This window comes from Zonotrichia leucophrys, chromosome 5, assembly GCF_028769735.1.
Source record: "Zonotrichia leucophrys gambelii isolate GWCS_2022_RI chromosome 5, RI_Zleu_2.0, whole genome shotgun sequence".
NCBI classification, from domain to species: domain Eukaryota; kingdom Metazoa; phylum Chordata; class Aves; order Passeriformes; family Passerellidae; genus Zonotrichia; species Zonotrichia leucophrys.
The window spans coordinates 43,071,547-43,093,003 of NC_088175.1; the positions used below are offsets into that span (position 1 = coordinate 43,071,547).

General features: G+C 43.0%; 1 long non-coding RNA gene across 1 annotated transcript; it reads left to right on the forward strand.

The window, feature by feature from the left end:
* Positions 1 to 9,356: 9,356 nt before the first annotated feature.
* LOC135448548 (uncharacterized) lies at positions 9,357 to 11,449 on the forward strand. Its single transcript, XR_010440492.1, has 3 exons — positions 9,357 to 9,411; positions 9,606 to 9,752; positions 10,019 to 11,449. It is a non-coding gene; the product is annotated as an uncharacterized LOC135448548 (long non-coding RNA).
* Positions 11,450 to 21,457: the final 10,008 nt, after the last annotated feature.

Genomic DNA, 21,457 nt, shown 5'->3' on the forward strand with positions numbered 1-21,457 from the left:
TCTTGTCACAGAATAATTTTTAAAACTAGAGAGCTGCAGTTTCTAGATGACCAATACTCATCCCTCAAGGACAACAATCAAATAGCCCAGTTTCCCCAAACTGCCCTTCACACATGGACCAGTCTTGGATTATCTTGGCTTAAAGCAGCCTTGTTACTGTCTTGTCACTGCAGTGAGGACAATGACCCAGTTCCCAGTCACATGCACCGGGAGCAGGTAGGGCACAGGTTCTTGTGGAATTCACATATCCCTCTGTATGTGATACACTTAGGAGGGCTGCAGAGGTCCTTGGTTAGAAACAAGTGCAGTGAAATCGTCCAAATTAATAAGATGGAATAACTCAGGCTGGTAGTCAAGTTTCTCTCAATATTCCTGGTGTAAAATGGAGACATTTTGCTGCTAACCATAGAAAAATAACTCTGCTTCAGAGTGGTGCTCTCGGGGAGCTTTAGAAATTGGTATTCAGGGACAGCTCCTTACTGGTCAGTTTTTAGGGAAAAATCCAAACCAGTTTTACTTGAACTTAACAACTAGTTAATACTAAAATAAACTCAGTGGCTTCATTCTGATAGAAAAATGTAGCTCTTTGAAGCTTTCTGCAATTAAGCAATTTAAAGCAGAAGGATCTGTCCTAAATTATGGACATTTACCTAGACATAGGTCATGAGCATTACTGAAGAGTTTAATGCAGCTTGTGCTGAAGAGAGTCAGTTCTAATGGGCTTTTTGATCCATCCAGCTGTGAAGCCTTCTTGAATGACACCTGACATTGAGCACCTTGCAGCACTCCTGCACAGCAAGGCAGCTCAATCTGCTCATTGTCTAGGTGACAAGATATACACAGAGAGCAAATTACTTGCCCAGAATCCTGCAGGAAATCAGGAAAGAAGTGAGGATATGATCAGCAGCCTCCTACAGATAACTAGAATTCTTCCTTCTGCACAAACATTTCTCTCTCAGGAGTTTTAGGTGATGAGCAGTTCTCTGTGTAGCTTTATGTTTTGGGGCTTCTTGTGGTATCCACTCTTTCCCATTCCTGGTAAATAAATCTTGCAAACAGTACCTTGCTGTTCACTTAATCAACATACTTCTTCCCCAACCAAAGAAGTGTTTTCCAGGAAGTCTTCTGCCTTGTTGCAACATTGTAGCATGCTGATGTTCTCCTTTGAGATCTTTGCTGGAGAAAGCCCTCCTGAATTTGTGGGGAAACCTTGTCCACTGAAAAAACCCGAGGGTGAGTAAAAACTATTTTTTCTGTAAGACCTGTCACTAATACATGCCAATAACTGCCTGTATTTCCAGGTGCTCTCAGGTATATTCACAAACACCATGCAAAGAAATACAGTCTGTTATCTTCCATAACCAGAAGAGGGGTAAACAAAAAGAGGTGCAAACTGCAGTTACCTATATCCATGCTCACTGTTTTTAGAGATTTTTCATGGATCAGTCAGATCAGTAGGAAGGCTGCTGTTCATTTAAGCTGCTGAAAACTTGTCCTTATTGATTTAAATGCAGCAGTTCTTGTTATGCAGCACTCATGATTGAGTGATTTGGCTAGGGCTGGAAGAATGTGACCTTTAATGCATAAGTAAATAAGCCTTTCCATCATGTATAATCTCTCCCATATGACAGATCTGTGACTGTCTAAAGTGACAGAAAGACTGTATGAGTCTTTATTTTTTGAGATATATTATCACAAAAAGTCACAAATCATTCCTGTCAGTGTGCAGAGAGCTGCTAATGAAAGAATTTCATTCCAGAGTGGTATCTGTGATGGATGTAAAGTTGTAAGAAGTACAGTAAGTAAAATAAAGCAAGGTTAATCTAATCTCTTCCATAAAGCAGACAGGGAAAAAACTGTGATTTAAAATAAACTCAAACAGAGAAAGTAAGTAATAGGTCATTGTTCCATTTCACTCATTCATTCCTTAATTCCAATGTTTCTTCTTGAAATTTAAAAGACAAAGCACTTTTCTGAGCTAAACTTAAAAGCAAACTAAGCCCTAAAGAAACATGGGAAAAAGAGAGTGGGTTATTTTTGCTACTTAGTTTTGTGTTTAGAATAGTGACACCCTAATTCCTCTTGTCTGTCATAGAATCATAGAATGGCCTGGGTTGGAAGGGACATTAAAGATCATCCAGTTCAACCCCCTGCCATGGGCAGGGACACCTTGCACTACCCCAGGTTACTCAGAGCCCCTGGAATAACCTGGGGAACACTGCCAGGGATGGGGCATCCACAGCTTCTCTGGGCAACCTGTGACAGTGCCTCACCACCCTCCCAGGAAAGAAGTTTTTCCTAATATCTGATCTAAACCTACTCTCTTTCAGTGTGAAGCCAATCCCCTTTGTCCTGTAACTATACTACTGCCCTTGTAAATAATCTTGCCTCATCTTTCTTGTAGGCTCCCTTCAGGCCACTTTTAGACCACTCCAAAGCCTTCTCTTGGCTGAACAATCCCAATTCTCTCAGCTTTTTCTCATAGGAGAGGTGCTCCATCCCCCTGATTAACTTGGTGGCCTTCTCTGAACTTGCTCCAACAGGTCAATGTCCTCCCTTCAAGTGTCATTCAGGTAAAACCAATGTTAAACCTTAGTAATTCAGAGTATTATTCAGGACACATATCCCAGTTCATTCCTGTTTAATTTGTGATATCCCATGATTGTAGAAGTACTGCCCTTCCTGTTCTTTTCCTTCCCTTGCTCTGTCCCTCTCTCTCCTCTTTCCTTAATTCTTAGCTTACCCTAATTCACCTCTTCCCTCAGGCAGTCCTTTGCTTGCAAATCTGCCAGTCAGGCCAAGTCAAACTCTTCCTACAGTACTTCAGAGTCTTCAGTCCAACAGCTTCCATTCCCCTTCTCTGGTCTCTGTATTCCTCATGCAGTGCAGGGGGAATACTCACTGCCACTGCAGAGCATCAGAATAGAGGGATGTCTCTGAGAAGAAAGGTGGCATCAATTTTTCTGCCTTAGGCCAAGAATGCACCTGATCCAAAATACATCACTAGCAGTGGAAAGACTTCTGTCTGTTTCAGGGGTTTTAGGAAGGCTGTGAGGAACCTTTAGGGATGAGGGGGAATTGGATTTTGCCTTAAAATTTCTGCCCTCAGAGATTCTGGATTTTCAACAGGTGATTTTCTTTAGTGATTAAAAAGAACACTGATATAAACACAAATAAAAACAGGAGTTCACTAATACATTTGTCATACCCATTCCCTACCACCCCAGCCTACTGGGAGGTTCTGCTTACTGTTCCCCTATGTTTTTTTTTTCTCTTTCCTATTTGAATGCTGCTCCTGAGATGACACAGATAACTACAAGTCTGCAGTGTAGTGTACCTACACTGATGCCATCTGCACAACACCTTTGATTATGACTAAAGATAAGCTCTAGAGGTCTGGCTTCACTATTGTTAGGCCAGTTACTAACAACCAAGCTTGTAAGAGTTCTGGAGTTAGGCAAAGGGCAGATTTGCTGCAAAGAGAGGGAGGTGAAGCAGGATGGAAGAATCTACCCCCTGCTGGCTTTGAGCTCCATGGCTCTTGCGCTCTGAGCCCACTGCACAAGAAGAAGGATGTGTTTTCACAGGTGCAAGCATTGTGCTTATTATGGAGGGGAGTCTTTGTGTTCCCTGAAAAAAATAACACAAAGTGTTTGAAATATACTCCGTGCATCTCCAGTGGGAATGGGGCAGACTTAGGCACCTACAGCCTTCTGTGGCTGACAGGAAACTCTGTTGTGCAGAGAGTGATAGGTCATGTTTGAGTGAGGTTCTTTGTATGATGTCAACATCAATTGCAGACAAACACTTGAGGGTCAGAATTGGTGGACCAAACTGTAGCTATCTTTTCTTACATGTCTCTACAACATTCATGATTCACTAGTCTTTTTTGGCTTGAACAGAAGTCTAACTTGTACAAGTCATAAACCAACCTGCAATTACCAGAGCACCCATATGAAAACACCTTTCAAGAGAGAGCAGATTTCAGTTTGAAGCCTGCTTATTACACATAATAAGCCAAATTCTTCACTGACGTCAGTGTGGAAGGGGTGTGAGTCACCACTGAATTTGGACCAGTTTTAGTCGAGAAGATGGGACTGATAAAATGCACCTTGGCTCTGTCCTTTTAGTGCAAGTGAAATTTGCCCAAACACTCTTCACTCACTGGAGTGAGTGGATGGGCCTGGGCATAATGAGAATGATCTTTTTTTCATCTGCATGTGCTTCCTATCACCAAACAAATGTGTGCTTGCTTTTTGAAAGAAAACCAGCTATTTTGTGCAGCAAACTAGCTTTTAACAAGTGTTGAGCAACAGTGATGCTGCCTGCCTGCCTTACCTTTTATTACAGCAGGACCATCTCTTCAAGATGAGCTTTGCCATTAGCATCATCTTTTAAGTATAATACTTATCTTTTTTGATTAAGTCCTAGGCAGGTCTTGGGCACAAGCTGTTTGGTAGTGTGGCAGATTACCTTACTTGAACAAATAGTGATCCTGTGCCAGGCACTGCAGCATTCTTGGCAGGTAAAGCAATAATATGGCAGTCATCCTTCAACTTGTCAAATGGTTCCAGGTATGCTTGCAGGTGTCATCTGCAACTGCCTGAAACCATTTACTTTACAATGACAAGGAGAGAAAAAAGAGCAGAGCTGGGACAGAGGAACAGAACAGAAAAGCTGTGTGTCTGTTGGTAAACAGCTTTATAGGATTATGTGCAACTTTTAGTGAGCATTATGAGCTATAGTTAGCTTAATTTCTACTGAAGTTGAAGGAGTGAATTTGTCTTTCTGCTAGCAATCCAGAAATCAAAAGTATTTCACTGACATTTTGCTGTGTAGTGTAAGAATTCAGATATAAAGAATGAAAAATAACAGACTGCTTGTCATTTGTCTGTTTTGAATGTTTGTCTTTTTGGTATTTTAACAGGTGTGTTCCTTAACTCCTGACAGAACTGGGATCATTAAAAGTGAACAACAGACAGCAGTGCTTGAATCTCCCTGGTAAAGAAAGTGCAAAGCTTCACTTAGAAGTTCAATGAGAAAGAGTCAAAGTGGGATGATAAGTATGAATGATGATTCAACTGATGATGGATTGGCCCACACTGTGAAAATGAAGGGTGTTCAGCCCAGTTACTTAAAAGGCTTGGGTGTTAAGACTGGAGGTCTAGTACAGAACACTCTGCTCTTCATTGATCATAAGTGATGGAAAGTAAACATCGTTGCACAGTGGGTGGATCACATGAGAGACAGCAAGATTTGAGCTGCAAAAATCATAAAGCAAAAACACAAAACCCCAGAGCTTGGGCTGACAAAATTGGAATCCACAGTCTTGTAAAGCTAGTGTGACAGGCAAGCAGAGGAGCATCAAGACCTCTTTTGCACACTGCAAGTAAAGTCCCAAGCCTGGAATCTCTCTTGCACAGGGGAGCCCATGTTATATCCTAAAAGGACAGAGACACCTGTTTTGATATCTAATGTACTTGCTAGTGTTTTTCTTGCCCATCCCTTCCCACTTCCCAGGGATTCCAATTCAGTTTGTCAGCAATCTCAAAACACCCAAGTGAAGAGGAAGGGAAAAGCCTGCCTGGAGTGTGTGCTAACTCCTGAAGGTGTCATCCTGAAGGGGATGAAAAATGGATGAGTGATAGAGAGATCTCCTGAGTACACCAGGAGGCAAGGGGAGACAGCAGAGCTTACCATTTCATGCAGCTGGGCTGAGTGATTGGGAAGGCTGCACAGTGATCACAGGGTACATGAGACAGTGACCCCAATGAGCAGTACAGCAGTGCCAGTGCAGCTACGGGAGGTAAGTGGGGATGACTCAAGAGAGGAAGGGGAGGAGGAATATTTACTCTTTACACTGTTTTTCAGTGTGAAACTCTGCAGTGGAGCAGTGCTGCTTTGCTGGAACACCTAGGAAAATAAACACTGTGACACCTTGTAAAATAACACTGATCTGCAGTCTTTTTGTTAGTCTGTACCTTCTGTGTGTAGTATGAGAGTAATAATGAAAGATTTTTTTTGCTGTATGAGATGGTAGAAGCATAAAGCAGTAAATTTTTCATTTAAGTCCTTACACCTGTCTCCTAAACCAGGCTAATAAAATGTATTGCATGTTTTATTTTAGTCAGGATTGCCCTAATGAATTCTTATCCTGATTCTTTAAAGTGACCCATGGGACTTGGACTTGACTGCAGTCTGCTGAGGACCAGCAGCACAATAGGAGACTGGTAAATGTGTAATATCACATTTGTTTTGTGAATTAATTTTGCAGTAGCATTACTGATGCTGTAAACTTTAGTCTATGATCTTTACAGAAATACACACAGCTGTTAAGAAAACCAGGAAGAAAAGTTGGAAAGTTTAGCTTCATGCTCTCACCATAGGCTGGAGGAGAATTTCAAAGTTAGGCTGTGGATTTTATTGGCTTTGAGATGACTTCTGCTAGATGTGGACCAGCTTTGAACTATGCCCAGCTGCTTTCTATTAAAAGTATTTTAAGACCATTTTGAAATTGCCTACACAGGAGGAGGATAAAATGACAGCAGTGCATCCTTCACAAGTTCAGTAACTGCTGACCATTCTCTTGGTGGTATGATAGGAAGGAAACTTCAGGGGCCAAAAGAAGCTCAGCACTGAGGGCAGGCAGATTTTCTCACATGGAGGATGGATCTAGCCTAGTGTCCACCCCTAAATTGTCTCTGTGGGGCTGATCCTGCATTTTCTGTATCAGGCTGCTGCAGGGTGGGTACCAGGCCTGGTATCTGAGTGCCTTCCGTGAGCCATGGCCAGGGTGATCTGATGGGACAGTGCAGGGCAGGGGCCATCCCTGGTCATTCCTGTGTGACAGAAACTGCTTCTGTAGCACAGCTAAGCTGGAAGCTGTGTCTGCGCTGCTCTGACTCCTGTGCATGCTGGAATTGTAGTCTTAGTTACTGATTCATCTTTGTCCATCAGAGTTCATACAAAAATATGGTGCAGGCAGTAGAGGGAGTGTTTGGCTGGTGTGCTAGCTCCTCTGTACCAGCTATGAGAATGGAGCAGTGCCAAGGGGCACTCTTCTGCTTTTGGATTCCTATAGCTGCATTCCCTTCAGTGAACACACAAAAAAGGGGAGGGAAAAACTACTTAGGAACAGCCTTTTTCCATCCCCCTTTCTTCATAGGATTTCTTCCAATTTACTAAACCACTTTCATCCTGTGATCTGCCCATTTTGTTAGGAGGTCTCCTTGCTGTTCAACACCTTCTTCGTGTTTGAAGTGCTCAGCTGACAATTCTGAGCAGTTTTTTGTTCATATGTTTACACTGTGATTTTTTCCAGACACACAGTATCAAACCTGTCAGAGTTTAAGGAGTGTCTGGTTGATGTTTAGTCATATGATTAAGTTTTGGGCAGTCCTGCAAGGAGCAGATAATTGAAATCAATTATCCTTATAGGTCCCTTTCAGCTTGAGCTATTCTATGACATTTGCAACCATAAAGCCTGCAACATTCATATTTTTAATTGGGGATCCTGACAATCTGTGTTGTCCTAAATGATGCAGAGGTGGGAGGAATATGGCTCAAGAAGGCAAATCGGTAAAATGCCATGGCATGATCAGTATAAGGAAAGGCTGCAAAACCCTAATGGGACTTGGCATGGTGTTGATAAAGGGCTTCTAACTGAGGACAAACAGATGGACAGATCAGACAAGAACAGATCGTATCCTTCCCACACTACTACTGTCTCAGTCTTACTAAGTTTTGGCTTTGGATCTTGGCTTTGTCAAAATTTCCTTTGCAGTCTCCTGTGAAGATGCTTTCACATTTGCTAACCCATTTTCTCAGCCTGCAGGCTCACACTCTTTCCCACAAGGTTGGCTTCTCACCACCCACCCTTCTCCCTCTCGTGGTCTCTGATTTCCAGAGTAATCAGTAAATGTATCCTCTGCATGTGAATGCACACCCTTCAGAATATACCATGTGGCTCCTCTAGCCAGATGCACAGATCCGTGAAATACTGAATTCATTTTGTCCATGGATCACTTTACCTGAATAGGAACCAGAAATCCTGACAGCTTAGACATCTTAGGGCAGGAAACTCTGATCACAGGATTCAGGGGCATGGCTGGAAATTCTGTTTGTTGCAGTCTGTGTTGTTTCCCGCCTCAGTCTTTTTGCTGGGTGACAGGCTTGGAAAGGATTTGGATAGTGACGCAGGGAGCCACCCACAAACTCATCACTGACCACCTGGGAGAGGAGCAGCGGGGCAGACTTGCCAGTGGATGTAGCCACCCTGCGCCCTTCCTGCTCTTTACCAGGCATGCACAAACACCTGCAGAATCAGTGCTTCACCGGGGCTCCTCACCCTGGCCAGTGGCATTTTACAGGCTTATCTGCGTGCACAAGCCAAACCTCTTCCTGCTGCCTCTTTGTTCCCCGAGGGGAGACAATGGAACAGTCCCACTGTTGCTTTTAAGTCGATAAGTCAAGAATTTCGGCCTGAGCCTTCGCTTCAAACGCTGATGTCATGAGCAACAAGCCAAGCAGCTTTTCTGAAATGATGACTGGAAGGAAGCTGTGTGTATGGCTCGGCTCTTGGCAGGCAGATGGCGCCAGATGGGCGTTCGGCGTGGCAAAAAGCCTCCTCTGCAGGCTGGATCAGGGCAGCAGGATAAAACCACAGGCGGGACACACGGGAGTACGGGTGCTCTGCGTGCCCCACTGAATGGTTATCACACTGTGCTACAGTGAAAATACACCCACAGCAAAGCTTTGGTATGGGGAGAGCTGGTTGTCCTGAGTATCAGCAGAGAATGTGGTTTCTAAAAATAGACGTGTGACAAAAATAAAGAAAAATCAACAAATATGTTTAGAATCATGGAATAGCTCAGGTTGGAAGGGGACCTTAAAAATCATCCACTTCAAATCTTTCACTAGACAGCTCAGAGCCCACGTCCTTCCTGTGGCCTTGAACACTGTCAAGGGTGGGATATCCACAGCTTCTCTGGGCAACCTGTTCCAGTGCCTCACCACCCTCACAGTAAAGAATGTCTCCATAATACCTAATCTAAACCTACTCTCTTTCAGTTTGAAGCCTTTTATACCTTGTCCTGACATTACATGCCCTAGTGAATATTTTCTCCCATCTCTCTTGTAGGCTCCCTTCCGGTACTGGGAACATGTAGGGAGATAGAATATAAGAACATAAAGATAGTGTAGAAAGTAATCTTACCCCTAAGGAGTTGCAGCTGGGCCAATTTGCAAAGATTAGGAACAGGCCACAGCTGTAACCAGTAAGCTGTAACCTGAGACGAAGATGCTATAAAAGAGTGGGGTGGCTGGGTGAGAGGAGAGTTGGGATCAGTGGCTGCTTTGTGAAGGACAAAGAGTCAGTGCTCTGAGGAACTGCCCACAAGAAACACCAAGAAGGTATGAAACTTTTGTGATAAGGAGACAACAGTATGGGACCTCTGCAATAAGATGACAACAGGAACCTGTTTGTTTTGTTTTGGTTTTATTACCATGTGGAAGACATCCTTATCATGTCCCCATATTACTCTGCTACAAATGAGGGAGCATTTTCTTTACTAACTTTGATTCTACTATCATTATTGTGATCTTAGGTATATATCCCCATGGGACTTCAGGGACGAAGAGCAGAAAGATGCTTTACAAATCCAAGCAACTGCCTGGAATTAAATCTCCAGGTCCTGGCAAAGTGAGGAGCTTGGGATTTGCTACTTCCCAGAGCTCCCTCTTTTTCTGCTGAGGTGAACAACTAAAGGAGCGCAGGCAACTCATTGTATAAGAAACAGAACTAAATCAGCTGGATCAAAGCATGATCAATCAAAGCATAAGAGAAAATTTTGAGTGCCCCTGAAGACTTTCACAAAATACCAAATTCTGATAGTAAAAACACAAAGGAGTGTATGAGAGGCCCAGTTTTGCACCGCTTTTTCTGGGAACTCGCAGATACAGGATAGGTGTCAAGTTATATTTGCAGCTGCAGCCTTCAAATGTCTTCTGTTCTTTCCAGATTCTCCAATTACTGAAGAATCTGTCCTCGAGATTTTTGCGACACACAGTGTCACTGTGAAGAACCAAGCACGCTGCAAGCATCAGGGTCCCTTCCAAGGCAAAGTCAAGGCCCAAAGTCACATCAAGGACAGTATGGAGGAGACAGAGGAAGAAAAACATGGTGTTGGAGAAAGCCAGAACTGCATTAAAGCCAAAATCTTGGTGAGAAAATACAGTGGAGCCGTTGTGCTGAATCTGAAAAATCACTGTCTGCAGAGGAATGTTGTGATAGAAAAAGGGCCAATGGCTTCAAGGGTGTGTTTGGATTAACATTAGGAAGAAATTCCATACTGTGAGGGTGGTGAGGCACTGTTTGTCCCAAGAAGCTGTGGTTGCTCCATCCCTGGAGCAACCTGGTCTAGTGGGAGATGTCCCTGCTCATGGCAGAGGATTGGAAGGAAATGATCTTGAGGTTTCTTCCAACCAAAACCATTCTGTGAAAAACTAATTTAGCTAGAAAACACTGCTGAACTATCTTCTGGGAGTTACAGTTCAGGTACCTGACCTAGTATAAAGTGTCTCTCTTTATTGCAGGGGGATTGGACTAGATGAGCTTTAAAAGTACCAGCTCAAACTATCCTGTGAGACCTTTTGTTCATATATTTGATCCCCAATGACAGCAAATTTCTAGTTCAATTCCCAAGGCCAGAGTGCATCACAGGATATGCAAGGCAAACAGCAAGTCTGGTCGATTGAAACATTTAAGAAAGAAAAGCATCAATTTCAAGCAATATATATATAATTTTTCATCTAAAGCTTTGTATTTTTTGTCCAAACTTCCTATAGAAAAGGGAAGACGTTTCTGAGCTACTCTGTAATGCACGGCACAAAGAGCTCATTTTCAGAGTAAGTGCAATAACTGAAATGTTTAAACATTTGAAGTGACCAAGTGAAGAAGGTGGCAAAGAGATAGTCTTTAGAAAAACGTTGTGATCATGAGTAAATATGAAGATACAGGTTGCCCCTCCCTGACTTCCTGCTATACATACTTATATTTCTTTATACATAAAAATATAATGCATGCACACAATTTGGAGTCAATAAATTGTGATTGTTCTGCGCTAGTTGGAGTTCCCTCTGTGTAGAGCCTCTAAGAGAAGTATCTCACAAAAGTTGCTTGTGGCTTGTTATTCACAAGCAACAAGAGGCCAGAACATTCAGCACCTCTGAAAGTCACACCAATGGGTTTGGGTGTCTAATTTTGACTGCTTTTTCCTCAGTTGGACCAGAACTGACTTGAACAAGTGGCTGATTTTGTTGTATCCATCAGATAGCAACCGTATGATCCATGCTTATCACAGCTTGTGCAACACATGGGAGTGTTCCTATCAGCAGCAGCATCTGACTAACGAGACTGTTGCTCTTCTTTTTCTGCTAATATTTTAGTTCTTTCTTGGATTCTTTCCTCTGTCTCATTCAAAATGTTGGGATTTCTCATTAATTAAATTGCAATCACTCATGGTACTGTCCTGGTTTCTGCTGAGATAAAGTTAATTTTATTCTTAGTAACTGGTACAACACTGTTTTGGATTTTGTAGCTAAGTAGTGTTTTCTCTTATTAAAGGACTACTCAGTTTCCCATGCTCTGCCAGCGAGCAGGTGCTCAACAAGCTGGGAGGGAGCATGGCCAGGACAGCTGGCCCAACCTGGCAGAGGGATCTTCTTATAGACTATCATGTTCAGTATGTAAACTGGGAAGAATTGGCTGGGGGCTGCCAGTCACTGCTCAGGGACAGGCTTGGCCTCAGAGGGTGATAAGCCATCTCTTGGGTTTTATTTCTCTGTCTCTCTCTCTCTCCTTTTCATCTTAGCTTATCTCAGTCCAAAAGCAATGAAAAAATAAATTAGTGATCCCTATGTAACTATTAAAAAAGGACACAGAAATACCCAGCTGGGAGGAATTAAGCATCTGTAAGCAGCAGAGATCAATGTGATTATGATGTTCTGAGGTGTAGGTAGCTTTGGTATTTAAGGTTCACACTGAGGTTGCCAAAGACCTTAATGTATGACAAATAATATAACTTATCATATGTTATTGTGCTCATCAACCCTTTTAAAAGAAGAGAAAACTCCCATGAGATTCATGAAAGCTGCTTAAATTTTTAATACTAGATTTTTTTGTAGCTAAGAACCTGTGCCTAGTTTTGAACTGATCAAGATCACCAAAGGATCACTGATCAAAACACCAAAGGATTACAGTAGCCTCAGAAATGCTCAAATGGGCAGATTTTATTTTGTGCCAGTTACAGAGACTTCTTTCTCTATATGACTAAAGCATTTTACAAACAAAAGACTGTTAGATGCCATAAGTAAATAGCCCAAACTATTGATGGAATCCTGTAATAGATATTGAAGTGGGCCTTAGTAAATGCACATAATTCAGAAAAAAATGGCCAAGTATAGAAGCCAGCATAACTAAAAAACCAGAGAATTCTATGTAGTAGATGAAAGCCTTGAGGTCAAATAGTTAGTCAGATGGGAAAGCATTCATGCTCCCTTACATCAGAAGATAACAGAAAACCAATTTAAAGCCTGGAGCTATGATTCCTTTCCTCTTTGAAGACTTGCATTATCTCACATTAGGCTTAGGAGAGGAGAATATTCTCTGTCCATATGCACTGTATTCCTTATGACCCCTATGCTCAAGTGAGAGCTTTGTATAAAAGCCATTAGCATCAAGTTTGTTATGGCATGCTGCACTGGATGACTTTCCTGGTGCCCGGGGGAAGGTTGCTGCATTTTAGCTGAGAATTTCAGAGCAGAACTTGTATTTGGATACACAACTCTCTGTTCTTTTGATTGAAAACATACAGATTTTTTTAACAGTCCATCTTTTGCTCTTCTCATATATAATGGAGGCTGCTGCAAAGTGGGCTAAAGAGCAAATAGCAAGATACAACAATCTGTATTTTTTTAAATTACTAATAATCAGGAGTACTGTAATCTTTGGCAAATAAACTTGAATAGCGTTAATAGGATCTTGCAAGTCAGTAAGCACATTCCCTAATCCCAGTCCACATATCACCTGACTACTTCCCACAGGACTGTAGGAGGGATTTATTAAACAAGAAGAGACATAAGAGACTCAAAGTCATAGAAAACAGATTGTTGGAAATGTACTGCAGAGCTCACCAGCCAGCTAGGAAGAGACAGAAGCAAACCTCTAATGCTAAACACCTCTTCTAAGCATATGTGGAAAATGAGTGGTGGGCAGTGCTCAGAGCAGATTCCAGATGATTCTGTGCCAGAATGTTTGAGGTTTGTTTTTTTTTAATTGCCAGCCTTGAAACAGTGTCTCCATTATGTGCCACATTAGGAACCACATTGCTTTGCTGGACAGAATTTGCTCTGTGTTTACTAAGGCTCATTTTATCCCCAAAACCTTGCAGGTTTGGCTTCCTGAAATGGGACCAGCTCTGTATTCACACCTACAAGCTGTGGACTCTCCTGCTGTCACAGAGCCTTCAGAACTGATGAAGGTGGTGGGTTTTTCGACTCCAGCCTTGGCTTAGCCTGGCAGGGAACCAGACTGTGGAGATGCTCTGTCAGGATACACATTAGAAACATGAGTTGAAGACACCAAAAAGCAGAAAAAATGCGCCAAGATCCCTGTCTCTAGTACCACTTACAGACAAATACTGCTTCTGAACCCAAGCCATGAGTGAAGCTGGTACGGGAGAAGCAGCACTGTTAGAGGAAGGAATTCTAGCAATATCACCATCAGGTAAGACCTGTGGTATCCATCTAGCTGGAGCTCCTATCTGTCAGCTCTTACTTTCTTTTGTTTTTAACATATACCACATTTTGTAAAGTTTTATCAAATTAATCTTCCACCAAAAAAAGCGTTTATCATCACAGCTTGGCTGGGTTTTGTTCATTTTTCAGAGGTTCTGAGAGGAGAGAGAGAGCAGCACAGAGTTGTGCAATCCTTGAGCCAAATTTAAATAATTCTGCCCTCCTTCTTGCTAAGGTGTCCCCTGAATGACTGTGTCAGGTATAATGGTGTACTAGTTGTTTTTTTCCACCACATGACTTCTTACATCACACCTCACATGTGGTTACAGAGGTCAGTGTTGGAAGATTCTCTGGCTCCTGACATGGATTCAGTATTCTGAGTTAGGACACTTGATGCTACAGTACACAAACCATCATGTCTGAAACAGCCATTTGCTGTAAATATGTGGTGTTACTGAGACAGAATTATAATCCTTTCAGGCCCTCAGTGAGCACTCAGCCTTCTGGAAGCAAAAGCTGAAGTAATATTAGCAGAGGTCATGCATCAAGTACACTAATTATGTCTTGAGAATGAAAATGTGAATGAGAATGACCTGCCATGAAATCCCCAGCTACCTTACTAATTAATTAAGGTAGCAAAGTATTTAAGTCTTTGTTGTTTAGAACTTGTTTGCTTAATTATTAATTAGAAAATTCAGGCTTTTTGTCTAAGATAGTCCCAGGTGACAAAGCACGGTTCTGGCTGTCCTCAGCAGCAGTAAGGCCAGCAGGAACAGGTGATTCATGAGTAGAGCAGAAGGACTTCCAGGTTTCACTGAGGAAGTCTCATAAGGCAACATCCAGGTGGCCAATATGAAAAATGGTCATTTCTCTTCTCTCTCCACTTTGGAATTGCACAACCCATCCATTGGGCATGGCTTTGTTACTGTATCATCAAATAAACAGCAAAAAAATCCCAGAGAGACTGTAGGCTCCAGACAAACTCCTCTGGTGGCGTGGCAACATGAAGTACTGTACTGAAGAGTATGAGGAGTCCTGTAAGAAGTAGACATTATGCAAAAATTGCTTGTGGCAGAATTTGGACAGTAAAATCATCAAATGAGGCATTAAAGCTGCTTTTTCCTTTTTTTTGTTCTCATTCATGTATTGCATGAATGACTACACTTTTTTTGGCACGTTTTTTACAATATTTTAAAATATTCCTGTTCTACCCACCTCACCTGAAATTGTCCTGAGTAGGTACTCATGAGAAAGCAATGGATTGCATTGATGTTTTTCCTTGTGATTTCACAACTGTTGAAAGCAGAGCTGACAACATCTTAACCCTTACATGTAGTGCCTTCTGCTGCAATAGTCTGAAGGGTTCATCTTACAGTCTCTGATATGACTCAACAGGCTGAAGAATGGCTTTACATTCCTGTGAAATCTCTCACACTCTTATTTTAATGTTTTGTTCTCTCTGTCTGTTTTCTTTTATTCCTGACTGCCCAGGTTTGATCTGACTGTGAGACTGAAGAGCCACATGGTGGTTTGTGCTGGGACAGCACCATGCCTTTGCACATCTTTTCTGTGAGCTTCTGTGTTGTGTCTTGTAAAAGCAAGAACCCTGCAATTAGTGTTTTCTTAGGCATCTGGTGAAATACAGCTGCAGGGTTTAGGGCCTGGAGCTGTCCTTTAGCCTTTATCACAAGCTGTCACTCTGGTTTCAGGGTTGACTATTGGAGAAAAGTCATGCAGATGTTCAGGTTCACAAAGTCCTGCATAACTGCTCAGTGCTTTCATGGCAAGCCTTTTTATAGGTCACCCTCTGGTGATAGAGAGACTTTTGTGCACACAAAAGGTTTGTCAGCTGTACAACCCAGCCCCTCACAAGTGGAGCTGCAGTGCTCAACAAACCATAAAACATTGGGGAGGCTCTGGGATTCACCATGAGCAGCAGAATTTTTCAAGCATTGAACTACATTTCATGTTAGGTGAAGAGAAATCATTCTTGATTAAACCTTGAGTGACCTAGGGTCATAAAGACAGTGCTTGAGGTCCCAACACTGTCCTGTTTGAGGTACAATTTATATTGATGTGGATGTTGATTTCATTTTTATAGATGCTAACAGCAATTTATATGCTTTCCTTTTTTTTTTTTTTTATCCTAGACCACTACATGAGTGCAGGCTCCACAGGACCTTGCAAAATGAGCCTCACTGTAAGAAGGTACCTCTCAGTTTAAATTGTATGAGTTTTGATGTGTACCACACCAGCTGTTTTCCGTCAGCTTCCAAGATGATCAAACTAATGAATTGTAGCATGAGGTTATGTGGAATCTCCCAGGCCACGCCAACTGTGTGCACTTTGCTGGGGACAAAGGCCTGCCATTGCCTTTGCAGATTGAAATCTCCAGCATTGGTGTCCTTGCAAATGTTTTTCTATTGGGCTGATTCCATACAAGTAGCTCCTGTAACCACAGACATCCCTGTTGTGCTCAAAGATGGGGATTGTTTCTGTTGCTGCCCAAGCCAGGAAGCAGAACTTCACAGTTGCAGTTTGCCACAGTGGTGTGGCAAAAAGAGGGAGGACAAGAAGCATTCCCAGTCCTGACCCACAGCACCAAGAGATTTGCTTCTGACCTGTTTTCACATTACCCTCAAGAGAATCTGCAGAGATGTCCTTTACAACATTAACATGCAAGCTGCAGGTACAGTGTAGAGAAAATTCCATCAACATGGGGTGCTGACAGGAGATACTCTTGTGCTGATGGAAATTACACACAATTTCTGCATCAGTACTAGGGTTAGGAAGGTTGGGGTTTTTTCTATTAAAAAAAAAAACAAACAAAAAAAAAAAAAAACCCAAAAATAGATGCTTCCAATTATACAACCCTTTATCCAAAAAAGGCCACGGGAGAATCCAGAATGTTTCCAGTCAAGTGGAGAAAGACTCTGGTCAGAAAAGACTTTCCTTCTCCTTCATTGTGTTTCCCAACTCCCTCCTTCAAGTTAGCTGGAGCCTGGAGCAGCATGGCTCAGAGCCAAGGAATAAGGATGGTACTGCTGAGGCTTTGTTTACTCTGTTCAATGTGGAGGGAAAGGGTGAAGCAGTTATTGCTCCAGACACTCCCAGTGCTACCTTGTTTTTCATGTCATTATTTCAACAGGCAAATCCCCATAACAGCACTGACTCAACACTGTCTGTCCCCTCAGCAATCTGGTGACATCATTTTCACTGCCAGTGGGTCAGTGCCAGCCAAGTGGAGGGAGGCTGGCTTGGGTCCTCAGAGAGACTTCTATTGCTATAATGATCTGCTAGGGTTACTGACCTTGTACTTATCATCCTTTCAGAGAATGCTTTTCAAAAGTAACAGCCTTATTTTTTCATCAGAAGGTAATTACACAGTACAAATTGGCCCTCAGGTTGCTCAGGGTAGAAAAAATCAATGAAGGAAGTACTCTCCTAGATACACAGAGACTTTGGAAGTGAAATATTTTTGCCCCAGAAAAGGACAGAGGGAGGGAGCCAAACAGAATAAAGTAGTGCTTAAATAGCTCATTATTTCTTAGCTTTCTCTGACCACCCAGCAATCTGCAGCTGGCTGAAGGAGTCCCAGAACCATGGCCCTAGACCACAACTCAGATGCAGAAGACACTAGGAGATGTATTATGGTGTCCTGCAATGTGATGTCAGTACTGGCACGTGGTTCACAGGCACAGAGAAGGTCTGCAGCAATAAATTCCCTGTCATAGGCCTGCTCCAGGGAGGAAATGCTTCTTCTGAGTCACTGTCTGCAATGGCACTGGGGACACTGACCCTCTGGGTTTCCAGAAGCAATGGAACATCTCCAGACACAGAGGTAAGCGCAAGACTTGGGGTTAAGCTCAGGCTCCCTGTGTGGCCATGGGTATGTCACTGACCTGCTTTGCACCTCAGGTGCTCACCTGGGGATTGGATACAAGAACACCTCCTCTTCTATCTTTTCCATTTGTTGGCAATCTCTTCAAGACCAGGCTTCCTTTTACTAGATGTGTATGTAGCCATAGCACTTTAATTTAAGCAGCACAGGTGCTGCTTAAATTAAAATTCAGGACATGTGTGTGCTCAGAGGGGTGCTATTATCATGTCTTGACACAACAGAAATTGGTGTTACAAGTCATTTTTCTTGTAGCACATTTCAGTCTGACTGGGATCTGTTCCCTAAATGAGAAGCAAAGAAATCTGTGGCACAGAGGAGTCTGTGTGACAGCCTTTCTGGACCAGAAGTCCCAGAAAGCACATTAAATTAAGCATTTAGAGGTCATCTTGTCAGGTAAATGTCATCTTCTTTGTTCAGTTTCTCCCTACCTGTGCCTAATCATCACATGGATGTCTAATCAGCAGTGCTCCCAAACATAACTGAGCATGGCCCAGCTAATCAAGGCAAAATGGTAAGTGATGCTTCTGCCCAGTCTGGGAACTGCAGAATGCAGGGACTCTAAATGGTGAGATCAAGACAATGTTTTTGGATTGGCCTGTGCCTGGTGTAATGAACAATATAGTAATATAAATATATATATATTAATGTATATTACTAGATTAGGCATCTATTTCTTCAGAAGCCTATCCACATGCTGCTATGAGTCTTTTGATCCCATGAAGAGTAATGGACAACACATTAAGTTGACAGAATGAGTGGCACATTAAAAAGAGTAATGAGGTGTCAAATTGTGTATTTGTATTTCCCAATCAGCCTTCCCTGATGGATTAGACCATAGGTGTGTTACTTTGGCTACTTGTGCAGCTGAGAAAAAGCACTTCCAGTTACATGGCTGTAGTTGTGTTCTTGTATGGAAGTGCCTGGATTCTACAGAGCCTGAAATTACTTCAGTAACTTCCATGCATGTAGGCAAGTGTAAGAGTTGTAAATGGGAGAAAGGTTGGCTCTGCCTTGCACTGCATTCCTTTGATAATAGCCTACCTGTCTTTAGGCAGGACCAGCAGGACATAAATGTGAACTGATTTCCTAATCTTAATTATAAATGGCAAGTCACAAGGTTTATTTGCATAAACCTGAGAGATGGTAGAAAAAGTCTGAAGGAGAATGAGGAGATAAGCTCTTTTCTGAGAATAAGGTCTCATGAAAGAATTTTGCCATACAGTGCTACATTTACAATCCAGGGGATTTACCTGATGAGGTCCCATGTCAACGCAACAAGAAGTATTAAGTACTTCAAGAAATGTGTTTAAATACAGGCTGAAAATGGAAGATTTGCAGTGGACAGTGGAAATTAAATTGTACATGCAGTTCCCCTTGATTTCCCCTGAGCACTCTGTAGGCTATTTATGCCTCAGAGCAACACCAGCAGAGTAATATCCCTCCCTCTACAAGATCACCTGCTTTGATTTATAATTGGGTGTAATTTAATCATGCGTTTCTAAAGTGCTTTGGGAGCCAAATATCCGAAAACACTTTACAATTTAATGGCATTAGTGAGACAATGCATTGATACATCCTTGTGGAGCAAAAGTCTGACACCTCAGCTACAGCCAAAGAAACAAAGAAATTAATTGCTTGCTTAGAGTTGCATAGCAGATTAATGGGAGAATGAGATTTCCAGTTCCTTCTCCTCTTGCTTTTCAGTTTATGTTTATGTGTTGAGACAGGTATGCTGGTCAGATGCCAAGAGAAATGTGGTGTATTATTCATTCTTCCTACTCCCTGGGTTTTCCCTGATGGGAAGTAAGGTCCAGGTCATGAAATGTCATACCCAAGCTCTTTAGGATTTGTACTTATGCACAAGAAGACTCAGTGTGCTGATGGTGCTGGCTCTGGTTGCATGTTTGTGTGTGCAGTGGGAAGCAGCCTGCAGTCACTGTCCCCAGCAGCATTTTGACTTCAAGATGGAGTATCCTGGGAAGGACAGTGCTTCCTGCTTCATGGCCCCACTGAGGAGCCACAGCATGTGGCAACAGCTGTGCCCTGAGCTGGGCATCATCAGTGACCCCAGTACAGGGGCACCCTTAGCAGCGCCTCCAAGCCTAGGCTGTGGCTCAGCTCAACAAGAAGCCCCTGCCCATTGATGAGCCCTACAACCTGCAGCTGCAAGCTGATCATCTGTGAGGGGTCAGGTGTGCAGCCACTGGGACTTGTTGGGGGTGATTCCCTGCAGGCTGAGGAACCGTGAGATTTCATGTCTGAATGCAGTTCACACCCTGCTGTTTTCCAGGACAAACACACTTGCTGGGACTGGCTCTGTGGATCTCACTCCTCTGGGCTCTCTTCCTGGTCCAGAGGAAGGGATTGCTCAGGCTGTAGGTGCTGGAGCTGCAAGGGCTACATTGTAGGAACTTGCCTTCATATCCAAAAAATACAGACTAGCTCTGCCTTCCTTTGAAGTCACTGTGATTTATCTTCTGTTGTTTTAAGGCAGTGTTGTATCCCTTAAAATGGCTTATTTTGGCCAGCAGGCCTCATGAATTCCCTAAAATGGCTCAGAAGCAAACATGGCCAGTTCTCAGTCTCTAACCAGGCTTGCTCTGCATCCATGGCATACTTAGCACTTCCCAGCAGTCCATGGATGCACTCTGACAATAGCCTTGTGCTTTTTTTGCACAGACACTGCACTGGGTACTTCTGTTCTCTTCCTTTGTAAAATGGAAGGATTTTGCCAACATTGTTGTATGACAGCTAGTAAGGTTTCCAAGACAAAAAGAGGAAGTAAATCAAATATTACATATCCCACTCTCCCTTGCCTCTTGTTGAAACCAGTGAATCTCTAAATCAGGTTGTGACACAGAGCTTAGTTCCGGCTGGCTCAAGTTGGTGGTGTGAGCATGGACTCTTCCAGGTTCATAGGGTGAGGTTTTGCAAACATGTTTTAGAGACAGGCCCTGGTGCCTCAGGCCTGTTAGTGTCCTCTTAAAGCGGACAAGAGAGGCTGCCAGGCACAGCTTGAAATGAAACTGATACAGCACCAATAATGAGGAACTATATTTGGAAAGATCTTTCAGGGCTATTTTTGTCTGAGATCATTACTTCTGGACAGCCTGCTGACAACTGGGCACACAAACACACCCCACCCAGGGTTTGGTTCTCTCTGCTAATGTGGAAGTAGCTCACAGGGGGTCAGCAGAGGAAAAGGATGCTCACACTGTGTTTCCTGCTCTGATTTTCAAACTGATCTGTGCTTGTGTGTACAATACACACAACACCTCTTCACCAAGCCAGCAACTGCCCACTCAAAAGACTGGAAGCAATTCTCTACCATTTTTCTAAAAATTCCTGTTGTTACCATGTGTCCTACTTCCCATGCACCCTGGTATACTCCTCCCTGCAGCCACAGCTGGGGCACACCTTTCCTGTCCCTAAAATCAGTGGGAGCTTTCTCTGTTCCCAGCCAGGCTGATGCAAGGAATCCTGGCAGTGCTTCACCCTGCTCAGGGAAGGCAGGCAGGCCTGGGGGGCACGAGAACAGCTCCCTATCCCCTCAGAGATCTGCTTGCTGGGTGGCACTTATCTTCTGCCCTCCCACACTGGCTTGTTGAGCTGAGCACTGGTACAACAGGAACACACCTCTTCAAAGTTATTCAAAGCAGCAGAGCTGGCTGGGGAGCGAGGCTTGCAAAAGCGCTGTATGGGTGAGGTGCTGATTTATACCCAGGTTCCTCAATGGGAGCCTATGTCTGAGAGCTCCTGGGG